An 18,262-nucleotide genomic window follows, 5' to 3' on the forward strand; every position below is an offset into this window, starting at 1 on the left:
TCTCCCCCACTTGGCTTAGACTTCGTCCTCGAAGTCTGCTACAGATGAATCTGCAAATATCTCCGGATAGTGCTCTCTCATCTCCTCCTCAGCCTCCCACGTCCACTCAGACCCCTTCCGGTGCTGCCACTGCACTTTCACTAACTGAATTTCCTTGTTCCTCAAGGTCTTTGTCTTCCGGTCTAGAATCGCGACCGGTCTCTCAATATAATTCAGGCTGCTATCAACCTAAATATCCTCTAGGGGAATGACTGCTGACTCATCCACCAAACACTTCCTCAACTGGGATACATGGAAAGTGTTGTGGATCTGACTAAGCTCCTCATGAAGATCCAACCGATAAGCAACCCGACCCACCCGGGCCAAAACCCTGAAAGGACCAATAAACCTGGGACCCAACTTGCCCTTCTTCCGGAACCTGATAACACCCTTCCAAGGTGAGACCTTTAGAATGACCATATCACCCACCCGGAACTCCAAGTCTGAACGCCTCCTATCGGCATAACTCTTCTGCCGACTCTGTGCAGTCTACAGTCTACTACGGACCTGTTGGATCAACTCGGTCGTCTTGAGCACCACCTCTGTGCTTCCAATGACTCGCTGACCTACCTCGCCCCAACAAATCGGGGTCCTGAACCTCCTCCCATAAAGCATCTCAAAGGGAGGTCGATCAATGCTCGCATGATAACTGTTGTTATACGAAAATTCCGCTAACGGAAGGTACGTATCCCAACTGCCACCGAAGTCTAGAACACATGACCTGAGCATGTCCTCGAGAGTCTGAATCGTCCTCTCAGTCTGCCCGTCCGTCTGAGGGTGGAAAGCGGTGCTAAAATGAAGACGAGTACCCATCTCGTCGTCAAACCACTTCCAGAATCTGGATGTAAAACGGACATCTCGGTCTGACACCACCGATACCGGCACTCCATGACGTGCCACGATCTCGCGCACATAGATATCGGCTAACTTTTCTGCCGATATACTCTCCTGGATCGGGATAAAATGAGCACTCTTCGTCAACCGATCCACCACTACCCATATCGAATCCACTCCTCGTGCGGTCCTGGGAAGCTTGGTGACAAAATCCATGGTGATGTCCTCCCATTTCCACACGGGAATGTCTAACGGCTGCATCTTGCCGTGAGGCCTCTGGTGCTCCGCCTTGACCTTCCTGTAGGTCAGGCACCTCTCAACATACCAAGCGACATCCCGCTTCATGCAGGGCCACCAATAATCGGGTCGAAGATCTCTATACATCTTCGTCACCCCTGGGTGGATAGAAAATCGAGACTTATGAGCCTCATCCATCAACACCTGTCGTACTCCTCCCCAGTACGGTACCCACACTCTCCCATGAAGTGTCAGCAATCCCCGACTGTCATAATCAAACAAAGATGCTCGGCCCACTATCCTCTCACACTTCTGCCTCTCCTCCTTGAGGCCCTCGACCTGAGCCTCCCTGATCCGTTCTAATAACGGAGTAATCACTGTCATCCTCAAACACAAATCTCTGATAGGGGTTGCCGACACTTTGCGGCTTAGGGCATCGGCCACCACGTTGGCCTTCCCTGGATGGTAAAGGATCTCACAATCATAATCCTTCAGCACATCTAACCACCTCCTCTGCCTCATGTTCAGACTCGGCTGATCCATAAGGTACCTCAAACTCTTGTGATCCGTGTAGATAGTACAACAGACCCCATAAAGATAATGCCTCCAAATTTTGAGGGCAAACACAACCGCCCCCAGCTCTAAATCATGGGTAGGATAGTTAGCTTCGTGAGGCTTCAACTGTCTCGAGGCGTAAGCTATCACATGGCCTCGCTGCATCAACACTGCTCCCATACCTGTGATTGAGGCATCACAGTAGACTATGAAGTCCTCCACTCCCTCTGGCAAGGTAAGGATCGGAGCCTCGCACAACCTCTGTCTGAGGGTCTCGAACGCTGCCTGCTGCTCAGGCCCCCAACGAAATACCACCGACTTCTTGGTCAGTCGGGTGAGCGGCACTGCTATCTTGGAGAAATCCTGAATGAATCTCCGGTAATACCCTGCCAACCCTAGGAAGCTCCGAATCTCATATGGAGACTTCGGGACCTCCCACTGCATCACGGCCTCTATCTTGGCCGGATCCACCAGAATACCCTTCTGGTTGACGAGGTGACCAAGGAACTGCACCTCGCGCAACCAGAACTCACACTTGGAGAACTTTGCGAAAAGTCTCTCCCTCCTCAAAACTTCCAGCACCTCCCTCAGGTGCTCCTCGTGCTGCTCCTGTTGGATTAATGTCTAAGTCCATAACTATAATTGGTAAGACTTGACCCGACCCGGCATGGTCCATTTGGGTTGCATACCATCATGCACTTGGATAGACTATAATGAGAGAAATAAGACACTTATGGTTATTAATATATTATAAGTTCTAGTATATTAATAATAAGAATAATAAGATTATTTAATTAGTATTGATCAAGAATTAATCTAGGATTAATTAAGTGATCAAAAGAAGACTAATTAAATATATGGGTTGATTGTGTAAATCATCCATACTTGTATAGTGGGCTAATGCTCCATGGATAATCAAGTTGGGCTAAAACCCATAGGATGGTCCATGGATGCTCCATGGTGTATTTGTACCCATGGATCATGGAAATGAAAGGCCATGTCAATTAGGGTTTACATGGTGTAACCCTAACTATATAAGCATCTTATTCTTGACCAAAATCGGCCACTAGTGTGTGTGAAGAAAGGGCTAGCCGATTTTGGTGAGTGTAGAATTCTCTCAAGTCATTCTAAGTGTTTTTGATGATTGTGATTCCATTTGAGGTGTCACACTTGGGGCACTAGGCACTCAAGCTTCATGAAGACATTCTACACCAAAGAGGTATGTATTCTATCTTGCTATAGTCATTGTTTTGTATGCTAGATTAGGATAATACCTTGGAAGTTATTATTTGCATGTATAATAGAGAAAACATAGATCCAAGGTATTTAGGGTTGCATGTACACTTAGGAGTGTTAGAATGCTCAAAACCCAACAGTGGTATCAGAGACTAGGCTTGTTTTCTTGTTATACTTGCAAAAGAAGCTAGAAAATCGAGTTTTGATGCTGTCTGCCCAGCAGACTCGCCGAGTCCATAAATGGACTCGCCGAGTCCAAGGCAAAATGCATCCAACTCGCCGAGTTGGTTCGTGCACTCGACGAGTTGGACCCCCAGACAGCATAAACTCGAGTTTTTTGGCTAGAAATGGACTAGGAACATTACCCTAAGTTGTTTTTGAACTTATAAACTTGTTTTTGATGTGGTAATGTTCATGCTAATCCATTTTCAAAGATAATTGTCAATAGATTCATGTTTTGTATTAGTTTAAGGTTTAGACTAATTACATGAAAAAGTTTGATTTGAATTATCTTGTTCTTATGAGTTGCTTAGATTAATAGAAAAGTTAATTGAAATAGTTGTTTTCAATCCATTTTAATCTAAGAGTTGAGTATAAAATGTGTTTGTGTAACTTGTCCTCAAGTTACATGAAGAGTCACATTAAAGACTCATAAAATTCATAAAAGTTGGCAATGGTTACAAAATGAAGAGTCTTGTGTCATTGAATAATTTTTTATGACTCCATAACTTGTCCTCAAGTTATGGAAGTTCAAGAGACACTTCATTAAAGAGAAATATGTAACCATAATTAAATCCATAAGTTATAAAATAAAGAAAAAGTTAGTTCTTTTATTAGTTTAAAGTCTTCCATAACTTGTCCTCAAGTTATGGAACTTGAAGAGTTTTTGGATTAAAACTACTTTAAACTCATAAGTTATGGAATTAATTAGTTTTGAATAGTTTCAAAACTTGCCCTCAAGTTTTGGAATTTGTAAAGTTTTCTCTTATGAATACTTTAATTCCAAGTTAGCCCTTAGAATTTTAAGAGTTAAAATTCAACCCTTATACTTTATAATATTATAAGTTAATAATATATATATATATATATATATATATATATATATATATATATATATATATATATGTATAAGAGTAAAGTCAGTCTTACCGCTAGTACGCCTCATTCACGAAGCCGGTCTATAAGGTGGGTATAAGGTTGTTGCCTATAAAATGGCAACTTAATGGGTGTCCACTCTCACCCACCGCTTGCTTGACCGGTGGAGGGTCGTTAGCCGAACGGGTTTGACAAGACTATAATTCTTCCTTCATTAAAAGTATTAATGATAATACTAAGTAACTAAACTCTTAATAATACCCAATCTTAGTTACTTAGGAAAAAGTGAATAAGGTGCTAATCCATGAAATTACACTTTACACTTTGTCAAAGTCGTTAGTGGAGCGTGTGTGGTTAACCGGCACACTAACTTGGACTTAACAAGGTAGGTAAAGGGTGACTTAATATTTATCATAGTATCGATGGAGCGTGTGTGGTTAACCGGCACATCGATTGAGGGGTAATTTATTAAGGGTACCAAGTAATTTGCATGGTTACTTCACACCTTGTTTTGTGATCCTCGGCATCCCAGTCACAAAACCTAAAGGGCACACTCGAGATTGAAACATGCCTTTGAACAGTTCAATGAATCTCAAAGATCTAGGAGTTTCAAAACCAATTAAAACCTAATAATACATTTCGTTTATCTTGGTGGAAATTGGTGAATCGTCATTCACCTACCTTCAAATATTTTATAGCTTGGATTACGGCATACCTCTTCTAAGTTATAAAATAGTTTGTTGGGTCCTAGCCTTAATATCTCATATTGGGTGTCATATTAAGGACTTAAAATCAACTATCTTGAATATCTCCCAAAAGATGTCTGGTTTAGACACCTATGATCTTCCTAAATCTCTTGAAACAAGGTTTCCTAATGAAGATGATGTCCCATGGATATCATACTTCTTTCTCCTCCTCCAATTATTCTCCCCAACCCACAAGTTCTTGAAAAGTTTAAGGTCACTCAAGCCCTATTGGCAAGGCAAGGTCTAGGTGTGATCACATCTTGGAGATGTAGTCACATATTGACAAGCCGGGAGAGTTGGGTGTCAAAGTCTTGAGAAAGTTGGTGGTTCAACTACTTTCTAAGTCACATAGTGAGTTCTTTTAGAACACCTATGAAAAAGACTATGACAAGACCCTTAATGATCTTATCTATTTGTTAAGATCAACTTCCTAAAACTTTATGGACATTGACAATGATGACATTGGATATCCAGTAAAGCTCTCTCTTCCCAATGGAAAGGGATCGGCCATAGTCAACTCGGTTGACCAAATGGTAAAGAGAAAAGCTAAGTCTGTGATAGTCTCGTGTACCATTATCAAAGGGTCCATATGTTTATATTGCCAAAGGAAGGGGCATTGGATGCGAAGCTGCCAAATTTACCTAAGGATGTTAAAGTCAATAAGTTTGACTCTACTTCAGGTAAAGTCCACTATCTAACTCTGCTAAGTTTCTATTCTGAGATTCTTGATACATGATGTGACTGGGTCACATGGTGATGTTTTAAGAATCAAAGGAAAAGTGAAGAAACTTAAAGAAAGAATATGCTAAATCTGATCGCATAGATGGATTTCTATCGCATAGCTTGAAAATCGGATTCTTGAGCTACTTCTTAGGAGTTATGAGATATTGCTTAGGAATCGATAACAACAAGTTTTCATATGGATTGTAAGGATAAGTTTTTCCGCAAAGTTTTAAAATAAAAAGAAAATTTTTGATTTTATTTATTTTAAAATATCCTTACAATGGCATTTGAGGAAAAATTGTTGGTTATATGATTCCATTAAGAGCAAGAGTGGAAATATGAAATTGATTCTTTCATTTGTGGTAATGTCTAAATTTACCAAATAAGGAAAGATTCTCATCACCCAAGTTTCAATTGGACCGGAACTTGGAATCATGCAAGTTGTATAGCATGATGAATGAGAACTTTCAAGTATTGGAAAATTAAGACTAATTACTTGTTCACATGGATGTGTGAGTCAATTGAAGGACTAAGGGACCGAGCACACATTCTTGTGCACTGGTCAAGTCCACCACAAAAGATTGGTAAAACTATTCGTCATAGTTTACTAAAGCTCAGTAAATATGATTATACTTACAAGCTTAAGTGTAACTCTGAGACATTGGAAAAAGGTTCCAATGTATGACAGAGCGAATAAGAAGAATCAAATTAGGCAGAAGGATAAAAGTTTCTCAAATCTGAAAAGATGGGAGAGTACTTTAGTATCAGTTTTGTGATCATCTTAATGATTAAGAAACCATAGCACAATTAGTTCTCTAAGAAAATCTTAGTGCATTCTTATGACTAAGAAGAGGAACTTGAATTGTTGAAGTGGTTAAATCAAGAAGATGAGTCATACTTCGTTCCAATACAAGTCTTAGAGTCATACTCCAAGATTGTAACTTGAGTGACATGTCTTAAAGAAGGTTTAAAACACTTGTCAAATGTAAGAGTAAAAGTTTTCTACTCTTGTACATTTGAAATTGGTAAGTTGTGATGTTTTGGATAAAACAAAGATCAACTTAGGCCAAATGTGTGAAGTGTTTGTCTTGATTAGAATCCACACTATCTCTTGGATATTTGACAAGGGAGTCTTATAGGTCAAGAGGACAGTGGGAGCCTTAAAGGTCTTGAAAGTCTCAAGAACTAATCAAGAATAGAACCTGAAGTTCTTCACTAGCACACGACTTGAGGTTTATAACCTATCGTGTTGACATATTCTGTGCCCATTCCAGTTAAAGTTGGCTTTTCATATGAGTTCTTAGAGTTCTCAATTTGTTGCACAACAACTTGGAAGCAATGGCAGGCCCTTGAGCTGCCAGGGGGCAAGAAATTAAGATTGAGTTCAATCCATATGAGTTTGGGTTTGTCATTATCCTTGTCTTGTGACTATGATTTTGACCATTCACATGGATAGGAACTCATACACCATATAAATCTAAGTGTCATAAGGTTTCTCTCCGATTCATGAAAATGATGGTGAGGAAACACTTTCACTAAGTAGATTTTAGCTAGATAGCAATTGTGATATTTGCATTCTCAAAGTTGTTAGTGGAGCGTGTGTGGTTTATCGGCACACTAACCTGGACTTGTGAGAAGTGGCAAAAAGGTCTAACCATTATGATTACGGCATCCCTCTTCATAATTGTTTAGACACACAAGTGCGCTATCTAAGGGAAGGTGTATGACTTTGATAAGGTTTTATCAAAACAATCTAGTATCAGAAATCTGAACTTTGGTGAGAAAGTCAATGAAGTACATGTCAAAGCTAGTGGGAGCATAAGTGTTATGCTAATAATCATCATGTTAGTGGGAGCATGATAATTATGATAAGTATTGCAAGTTAGCAATGTTAATTATAGAAAACAAAAAATTTCAATTGGGAAAAGTTGTTTTGCTATAATTAAGGGAGAGGAAATTATACTTCATATCAAATCTATAAGGTTTAGATCTGAGGTTTTAATCATTTAGTCAAGGATATATATATATGAATTTCATGTTGGAATGGCTCAACATAAGGAAATTCTGTATATGAGTCCATTATTTGCGTTCTAAAATTCGATTATGATTACGGCATCCCTTTTCATAATCTGAATTATGAGAACTTGGCAAATAGAAATGGAAATGTTATAGCAAAAGACTGGTTTAGTCTTTATGTGAGACATCATGAATCGTGTCCCATATGCTTCGGATATAGGATCGGTTACATGTGCTATAATCATTTGTTCTAAAATTTTCCAAATGCCTGGGGCATTAAGAAGGGAAAAGGCTTAGAACTGGATATGACTAAAAGGATTAAACAATTGTCGAGAACAATCTAAGGTTTACCAAAGATTGGTTGCTCAAGGACAGTTGGAAGTATAGTGATAATTCTGGAAGGACCATATTGACATAATCTGTAAGGAGGCAACTCTTGTTCAGAAGTAATAGTCAAAATGGAATCTGGAAATGTTTCAAAGTTAGAATTTTCAATCTTTGTAAGATTAAGGAAACTTAATGCAAGAAGGATGTTTCCAAGGAACTGATCTCCTTTGGAATGGTCTGTAATGGTTGTTGTCAAGTCCTTCTGACTTTGTGCATAATCATTACAAGAGGATCAATGCATATGAGTTTAGAATCTAACATATTTCAGTAAATGGCATGAATTTGGAATTCTTGCTTTTGCAGTATAGATTTGGGAGTGTGAAAAGAGAATCATTGAAGTTATGTTCAATTGATCTAGTTCACAAAGTAAGGATCATAGACAAACATAGTATGCATACTTGGTGTATGGCATGACTAGTGTTTAGAAAACATAGTGTACATGCTTGGAGCATGAGACAACTATTGTTTTAAATTCAAGAATAAAGTTGATAGCTGAAACAGTATACAATGAATAATGTGTAATCATATGGTGATAAATAAAAGGTGTTTTATTTATATTCATAAGTTCTGAGACCATATTGGATTCGATTATTATTGTGTTTCACTTTGCATGTTTTGACTTCCCGGATAAACTGGGTTATTCTTCCGGAATGACTAAGTTATTCAAACCATCCACAGTCGGTCATATTTTGGAAGTAGATATGAATTAAGACTGTCATGATGGGTTGTAGAGGTCTAAGGTGTTGGACAAGGCTACAACAATCATGAGTGCTCATAAGTTCTGAGTATTGGATTCAACCCGCGCTCATTGGAATCACTTCATGGATTTTATCACGAGTGATCATGAGACGATAATATCTTATATTCTTCAAACCTAGAGATATGAGTTGTTACTATGAGTTGGTAGTACATTGATTGCACGAAACCGCATTCGGTAACTCGGTGCTATAAAACGTGCCTTTGTGTATGATTCAACAAGTAGTAGAACAAGCCATATGAGTCGAAGTTTATCCGTTCCTTTTACCTTCGGAATAAAAGCGATATCTGTGGGCCCCTCGATGATTTGATGATGACAAATGGAAGTGCTCGGCCGGGCCAGGACTGATTTGATTTGTTCAATTAGTCAGTCGTCATAAATCGGAAATCGGGAAACAACAAATGGACAGAGAGAATGATTATAATCCATGTCTCAGTCCATATGATATCTAGAATGGAGGAATATATGATCCCTTATCTAATGGACAAGTCACTGACAAAGGTCAGAGTTCATCTACAAGGTCAGAGTTCGACAGAAGCTTTTGAGAGCTACGATTGCCAGTTGGTTCCTGAAGTCATACGCAATAATAGTTATAGACTTATCCAAGTGGGAGACTGTTGGATTAATGTCTAAGTCCATAACTATAATTGGTAAGACTTGACCCGACCCGACATGGTCCATTTGGGTTGCATACCATCATGCACTTGGATAGACTATAATGAGAGAAATAAGACACTTATGGTTATTAATATATTATAAGTTCTAGTATATTAATAATAAGAATAATAAGATTATTTAATTAGTATTGATCAAGAATTAATCTAGGATTAATTAAGTGATCAAAAGAAGACTAATTAAATATATGGGTTGATTGTGTAAATCATCCATACTTGTATAGTGGGCTAATGCTCCATGGATAATCAAGTTGGGCTAAAACCCATAGGATGGTCCATGGATGCTCCATGGTGTATTTGTACCCATGGATCATGGAAATGAAAGGCCATGTCAATTAGGGTTTACATGGTGTAACCCTAACTATATAAGCATCTTATTCTTGACCAAAATCGGCCACTAGTGTGTGTGAAGAAAGGGCTAGCCGATTTTGGTGAGTGTAGAATTCTCTCAAGTCATTCTAAGTGTTTTTGATGATTGTGATTCCATTTGAGGTGTCACACTTGGGGCACTAGGCACTCAAGCTTCATGAAGACATTCTACACCAAAGAGGTATGTATTCTATCTTGCTATAGTCATTGTTTTGTATGCTAGATTAGGATAATACCTTGGAAGTTCTTATTTGCATGTATAATAGAGAAAACATAGATCCAAGGTATTTAGGGTTGCATGTACACTTAGGAGTGTTAGAATGCTCAAAACCCAACAGCTCCTGCGTCTTGGAATATACCAAGATATCATCTATGAATACTATCACTGACCGATCCAGCATCGGCCTGCACACGCGGTTCATGAGATCCATGAACGCGGCTGGGGCTTGGTGAGCCCAAATGGCATCACCACAAACTCATAATGACCATACCTGGTCCTGAAAGCAGTCTTCTATACATCCTCATCCCTAACCCGCATCTGATAATACCCGGAGCGTAGATCGATCTTGGAGAACCAAGACGCTCCCTGAAGCTGGTCAAACAAATCATATATCCTCGGAAGTGGGTAACGGTTCTTCACCGTCACCTTATTCAACTCCCGATAATCTATACACATACGATGCGACCCATCCTTCTTCCTCACAAACAGGATAGGCGCTCCCCAAGGCGAACTGCTCGGCCGGATGAAACCCTTGCCTAGCAGCTCCTGCAGCTGCGTAGACAACTCCTGCATCTCAGGGGGAGCTAGGCGATACGGTGCCTTGGCTATCGGAGCCGCACCAGGAATCAGGTCGATCCCAAACTCAACCTGCCTCTCAGGAGGTATCCCCGGTAAATCCTCGGGAAATACATCCCGGAAGTCTCGCACTATCGGAACATCATCAACTGTCGTCTTGCCCTTCTCCCGGGCATCCAAGACATAAGCTACATAACCAGCGCAACCCTGCTGAAAGTAGCGCCTCGCCCTTGCGGCGGAACAAAAGGTCGGTCCGCGTTGTGGCCTCTCGCCCTGAATCACTAACTCTCCCCCACTGGGAGTGCGAACCCTCACTAGCTGAAGCTCACAATCAATCACCACCCCATTGGGGCTTAGCCAATCCATGCCCACAATAACCTCATTCCCTCGCAGGGGAATAGGAACCAGGTCCACTGAGAACTGCTCATCAAACAACTTAAGGGAACACCCTCTATGCACTCTGCCGACCCTCACGGTCCTGTCATCTGCTTTCTCAACCTCTAATGGACAATCCAGCTCCCCTGAAGCTCTGCTAAATCTCTTGCTAAGCGCAAGCGATACGAATGATCGGGTAGCCCCCGGATCGAATAATACCATAGCAGAAATGTCGTTCACAGAGAACGACCCTATATAAAACATACAATCATAAGCAATAATCAATCAATAAAATAAAGAGATGAAGGGAAGATACATACCCGTCACCACATCAGGAGTCGCTCGTGCCTCCTCTGCTGTCATCTGAAACGCTCTACTCTTCGCCACTGGCGCCTCAGCTCGGCCCTGCCGGCCATCTGTAATCCTCAAGGTAGCAGGGGCAGGTGCCACCACCTTCCCTACTGCAGCTAAACTCGGACACTGGGACTTTTTATGTCCCCTCTGATTACACTGAAAGCAAATCAGATCTGATGCTGCAACAGCAGTAGCAGGGGCCGTACAATCCCTGCTCAAATGCCCAGTCCGACCGCACTTGAAACAGCCGGAACTCCCTGCCCTGCACACCCCATCGTGCATCTTCCCACACCTGCCACAACGGCTGTGGCTCGGCTGAGACCTGGACCTGTGATCTGAAACCTTGGGCTTTTTGCCCGAACCTCCTGAACCCGAAACCGCCTGCGGTTTCCTCTTCTTCTCCATCTCGAGATCAATTTCCCTTTCTCGAGCCCTAGCAATCATGTCGTCCAATGTTTTATAGCTGGACCGGCTCACAAACTGGCGGATATCGCTCCACAACATCTCATGATAACGGGCCTTCTTCATCTCCTCATCGGCTGCATACTGAGGAACAAGAAGAGCCCTCTCTCTGAACTTGGCGGTGATCTCCGCCACGGTCTCCGTAGTCTGGGTGAGGTCCTGAAACTCTCTGCCTAACTGCTGCACCTCAATAACTGGTGCAAACTCAGCCCTGAACCTGGTAGAGAAATCAGCCCAGGTCATGGCATCCAATGCTGCATCATCTCCCATAGTATGTCCGACCTCCTCCCACCAATCCCGTGCCCTGTCCTTCAGAAGACAGGACGCTAATCTGACCTTGTCCCCCTCGGGACACCTGCTAGTGCGGAATGCGTTGGCCACATCCGCCAACCGTCTAGTACTCGCTATGGGGTCCCGCGCCCCATGATAGTCTGGAGCTCCACATGCCCTGAACTCCCTGAAAGTAAGTGTGCGCGACCCTATCATGGCCGCCACCTCGGCACGGAAGGTGCCCAATCTCTCATCCATCAGCTCTAGGATCCCCTCCTTGATCGAACCGAAGATCACAGGAGTCTGCTCTAAAATGATACGAGTAATCTCTGAAGAAAGAAACTCTCTGGTCTGCTCATCCATGTGCTCGTTTCCTGAGTCTGATCCTGATCCCTCCCCGGCACCTCCACTGCCGGCTGTTGTCCTCGGACGCAAAACCACCATACTGAAACACATCATAGCAATATCAGAAAACTGAAATATCTCAATGGATCATTGATACTACTACTAGCTTCCTGGTCTTGTCTCGGCCTTCCTTGATTCGAGTACGGATCCTCTGCTTTCAGTAGTACGGGCCCATACTACCTTCCACATCTATCCGTACTTTCCTCAAGAACCGCCTTGACTCCACCAAGTCACTTCTACTACTACTGATCTCTGCTACTCTCATCCTAGGCTTGCCCTAGGGAAATCGCTGACTCCACTCATACCAGTCCTCAGCTGCCGAAGGCCTCCTTGTAATGCTGATTAGCCACCACCTGAATACCATCACATACAATGAGGCTCAAATAATCCTTCGAGTAAAAGACTCGTCCCTACAACGGTTGGACTCAAACAAGAGCTGTGCAATAGGGCCAAATCCAGCACTCTGAGATTATTCAACCCTAATCACATGTGATGTGGCGTATTCACCTAATGGCTAACTCCCACCACTCAGAGTCCCACAAAGCACAAAGCAAGCAGCATTCGGATAAGGGAAACATACTCAGGCAAAACTATTCTCATAACGAGAAGCTACTCTAGCATACAATGCTAAGCTCGCGCTACCATGCATAACCTAAACAGGCTATCCTACTACTGTTTACTCAATACTAGCATGCAATTCTCATAAAGCTGTAACACATAAAGCAGGCACATAAGGCATCCTCCTAGATCCTTAGTCCTATACTAGCATGCTGTTCTACTGAAGCTGGAACAATTAATCATAATAAAACTTGTATTGGTAATTTGGGAGTACTTACTTGAGCTCGGCTGATCGCATGCACCACACCCTTATCTTGTTTAAAAATTCTTTTCTTTCTAAGTGCTTTTCAAAATCTCATTCGAAAACATTTTTTTTTTCTTTTTGAAAATCTTTTTATCTTTCCCTTAGTTTGAGTTCAGATGCACCCGGAGGTGTATCCGAATCCCTCAAACCAGGGCTCTGATACCAACTTGAAACGACCCAAAAATACGGCCTGAAAATTTCATTTTTAATATAACCATAATCATAAAACGGAGTATATCATAATAAAACCATGCGTTGCAAATCTCAAAACCATACTAAAATACAAATGAGAAAACGGTGTCATGACTGTATCAAAACATATATAAGATAACTGATCAACTCCCAAGATAAAAACTGTGGCTGTGGTGTGTGCGGTGCCATCATCCCGAGCCCTTCCCTCTGCTTGCGGAAGTACCTGAAACCAAAACTGAAATTGTAAGCACGAAGCTTAGTGAGCTCCCCCAAACTACCACATACCACACAAACATATAAAGCACATATTGGGCCTTGCCCACTGCGTCGGACCGAAGTCCGGCTAACCGGGGCCTTGCCCCCTACATCGGACCGAAGTCCGAAGCTGACTGGGATCTTCGTCCCCTACATCGAACCGAGTCCGAAGCTGACTAGGACATCGGACCGAAGTCCGAAGCTGACTGGGACCTACGTCCCCTACATCGGACCGGAGTCCGAAGCTGACTGGACCTCTGTCCCCTACATCGGACCGAAGTCCGAAGCTGACTGAACATAGCATAAACATATCAATTGGCATAAACACATATCCTGTTTGAACCACGAAGGCATCAAACATACTAACTACTACATCGGATCGAGGTCCGAAGCTGACTGCTAGCTAAATGGGTCGGCATTGTGGCCTTAGACCCGTTACTACTGGAAGGAAACTCACCTCGTGAACTGGCTGCTGTGTGAATGGCTCTGGAAGCTAACTGTTGCTGCTCCGGTATCTCCCCGGCTACAAGGCCATAAACACACTCAATCAAATACTAAACACTGCACTGGGGTAAATGACTCTTTTACCCTTGGTCAAAGTCAACTCTCCCGGTCAAAGTCAACCCACAGTTGACCTGACTCGCCGAGTTGGGCCACCAACTCGCCGAGTCTCTAATCTCATTTCACAACCCCACTCGTGGCTACTCGTCAAGTATGGCATCGACTCGACGAGTACTCTCTCTATCCAAGAACTCAGACAATCTTCATCCGACTCGCCGAGTCATATGAACAACTCGACGAGTTGTTCTTGAGCTTAAGAAGATTGCCTTGGACTCGCCGAGTTGTATGAACAACTCGCCGAGTCCCTCCATTACTGAGTCTGCTCTCCGACTCACTGAGTCCACTCTACTACTCACAGGCTTCCACTCGTCATCACTCAAAAGGGGAAAAACGGGGACTCGCAACTCGACTCGCCGAGTCGTTCTTCTGACTCGCCGAGTCGCTTGCATGCAGCAACTCAAAACTCGATTCTGCTTGAATCCAGTGTATAAAACTAATAGATCTGGACTCCCTTAACTCGATTAGCACGTAAAGATTCTATCTTTACGTGCCCATATGCATCCATGAAGCTAAAATGGCTCAAAACGCATAATAAAGGCTAGATCTAGGGTTTTCATGCAAGATAACTTCAAAAAGGCAATAGATCTGGGCTCTACAACTCCTAAATGAACAGATCTAAGGATATCTCGACATAATAGGGCATCCATACAATCATAAGGCTTGAGAGAAGCATCAAACTAGATCTAGAAGAGTTCTAATGGAGGTTAAAAGCATAAAACAGGAGGGAATCCGAAGAATACCTCAAAGAACTCTGATTTGCCCTTGGATCTTTGCTCTACACCTCTTCTCCTTGCTCCTTTCTTCTTCTCCTACTTCAAGCCTTCAAAATTTAACACAAGAACACTTAGATCACTCAAGGATGGATTAGGGTTTTCTCACAGCTTTCTGAGGGTGAAGGAGGCGAGATTGGGGGCTATAAGGTGGATTAAATAGTGAGCAACCCGGGGATTTAGGGTTTCTCCCAGGCAGGCAGACTCGCCGAGTCCCGAATATGGACTCGCCGAGTCGCCAACTAACACGTGCTCGAAATCCCGTCCCTACTCGGCGAGTCAGGCTATGAACTCGCCGAGTCCCTCTTGCAAACTTCTAATTAAATACTATGGAATCATCATACCGGGGACGGATCGTTACACAAAGGGTAATTTTTTATTGAAAATCTTAAATAAAAATTCATGTATGTTATTTATATAATAATTATTTGTTTTTGCAGGTTAGAAGACTATCTGCTTGTGAGAAAATGAGATCTGCTACTATAATTTGCAATGATAAAACTGGAACACTTACATTAAATTTGGTATGTCTCTGTCTCTTTACTTTTTTTAGATTATTTTTATGTTTTTTTTTTTTCTAATTTATAAAATCTTTGATCCACCAAATAACACGTCTGAATTGCCATCTAAACTTGTATCTTTTCTCATTGAAGGCATATGAAACATCCAAAAAATACGGTCCAAAATTTTCATTTTTAATTTATAAATAAAACCATAGTAAACCAAATCATCTCATAAAAACATAAGTGATAGTATTTCAAAATGACATATCAAAACATTGTATCAGAATCTCATGTACAAACATCATAGTAAATTATCCCAGGCTAATCAAATGGTGGGTGCACTGCAATCATCCCGAGCTCTTCCCCTAGCTACCGGAAGTACCTAAAACCAAAACTGAAAATTGTAAGCACGACGTATAGTGAGTCTCCCCAAACTACCACATACCATACACATAAACATACTACTAGGAGATACTGGCCCCACCTACACTCCGTTAACTTGGAGATACGATCCCCGCCCACATTCCACTGATTACGACATACAGGCCCCACTTACGCTCGGCTAACTATGAGATACGGGCCCCGCCCACACTCATCTACTAAACATACATACAAGTATCACACAGACAACAAGTATAATCAAGTCTATCAATCAGTCCTATATCAATACTCAAATAATGCTATGAGATACGGGCCCCGCCCATACTCGGCTAATGATGAGATACGGGCCCCGCCCACACTCAGCTACTAAGCATACATACAACATATACGTGTCGGCCTTGGTGCCTTCGACCCATTCTAACCAGGGGAAAACTCACATTGTAAAACTAACTGTGAAATCTCGTGTGAGGAATCTCTAACGGCTGCTCTAACGACTCGCCGACTATCATTATTATAATAACACGTAGTCAAAATCCAATAATCCTTCTCAGGGTAAAATGACCATTTTAGCCCTGGTCAAAGTCAACGTTCTGGGTTGACTGAACTCGCTGAGTTCTATAAATCAAAACCCTGAAATCGCGATTCAGCTCGTCGAGTCATCCCCCTAACTCGCTGAGTTCCCGAGCTACTCGTAGTTGTGATAAAGCGAGTCAACTCATTGAGTCCCTCCTAAGGCTCATTGAGTTCTACCTTGTACATAATCGGGGCAAATCGACTTAACTCGTCGAGTTCCTCTATGGACTCGACGAGTTCCTTAGTCTGTTTGGGCCATCTTAAAGGATTAAGCCCCTACTCTTCAGATCTGGGCTTCATGTTTTTCATATACACTGAAAATGTCCTTTTAAGCGTAAAGTTTCCAACTTTACCCATTAATACCTTTACTTAATGGGTTTAGCTTAAACCCTAACTCTTTTGGACCTAGATCTTGATCAAAAGCCATAATACTACAAACTAAAGCATAAAAACTGGGATCTGGACCTTATATACTATATGGACACGTAAAGTCCTTGACTTTCCTTCCGTGCATGGCCTTTTGGGGCTTAAAAGATCAAAATGACACCTTAAAGCTTGTATGGGGCCTCAATGGCCATAAAGTTTGCACCTTTATGTCATGAAGGCCCTCCATGGTTCTAGATCTAATGATATACTCACTTGGGATGTCCATTACCCAAGGGTCATGCTTCTTGCACCAAATACTCAATAAAAGTGAAAATGAAGAGATATAAGCATACTATAGACAAGATAGGAGCTTTATACCTCTAATGAACCAGAAATGGAACTAGACTTTTGGATCTAGTCTTCGCCAACACTTTCTTGCTCCTTCTTTAGGTTTCCTCTTCTTCAATACCACAAGAATGCACTAAAAATGGCTCAAAGCTCTTAAAAGTGTATTACCATTTTTCGTGGCTAGGGTTTGGGACGGTAGAGGCCCCAAATTAGGCCAACCTTTGGAGTTTAAGGTGTTTAAATAGGGTGCTAAACCCTGAAAATTAGGGTTTCATTCTGGCAGCCCTACTCATCGAGTTGAGGCTCTCAAATCATCGAGTAGATTTTAAATCCCGCATCCAAATTTCATTTCTACTCGATGAGTTTGGGGCCTCCAACTCGTCGAGTTCCTGTATAAAAATGAATAAATTGATTTAAAATACATACCAGGAACCCGAACGTTACATCATAGTTCAAAATACAACTGGTCGTGTATTTTTACCAAAGGTAAATTTGTTAAGAATTTATTTATCTTAAAAATATTTTTTATAACTGTTTGTAACTTTTGATATAGGGTGGTGAAAATGTGGAGGTACCATTTACTCATATATTATTTTATTTTACAAATTTGGATTTTTTCCTCATGATATATTATTATTATATGTAGCTTGGAATGAATTTTGATGACGCTAGGTCAGCATCTTTGGTAGTTCATGCATCGCCGTTCAACTCCGAGAAAAAGGAGGTGGGTTGTTGTTAAACCGATAAAATCATATTTTTATTTGTATCTTATTATAATTATTTTGATTTAATTGTTTTTAATATTTGGTATTATACTTGTTCTAACATTTTATTTATTCAAGAAATTTGTATTTGAAAGTAAAATGGTCTAATGTGGGTGCCATTCCATAATTCTTTTCTTTTGTTATCTATTTCTGTATAAAAAATACTATGTTGGCTGTTATAACATCCTATTTTTGTGTTTCTTAATCTATTTATGTTGGTTGTTATAATTTATTTCATGTTTACTTTTTCTATAATAAGAGGCTTATGGAATAATATTTGGATTCACATCTAGGACA

Source organism: Lactuca sativa, chromosome 2 (genome assembly GCF_002870075.4).
Source record: "Lactuca sativa cultivar Salinas chromosome 2, Lsat_Salinas_v11, whole genome shotgun sequence".
Classification (NCBI taxonomy): domain Eukaryota; kingdom Viridiplantae; phylum Streptophyta; class Magnoliopsida; order Asterales; family Asteraceae; genus Lactuca; species Lactuca sativa.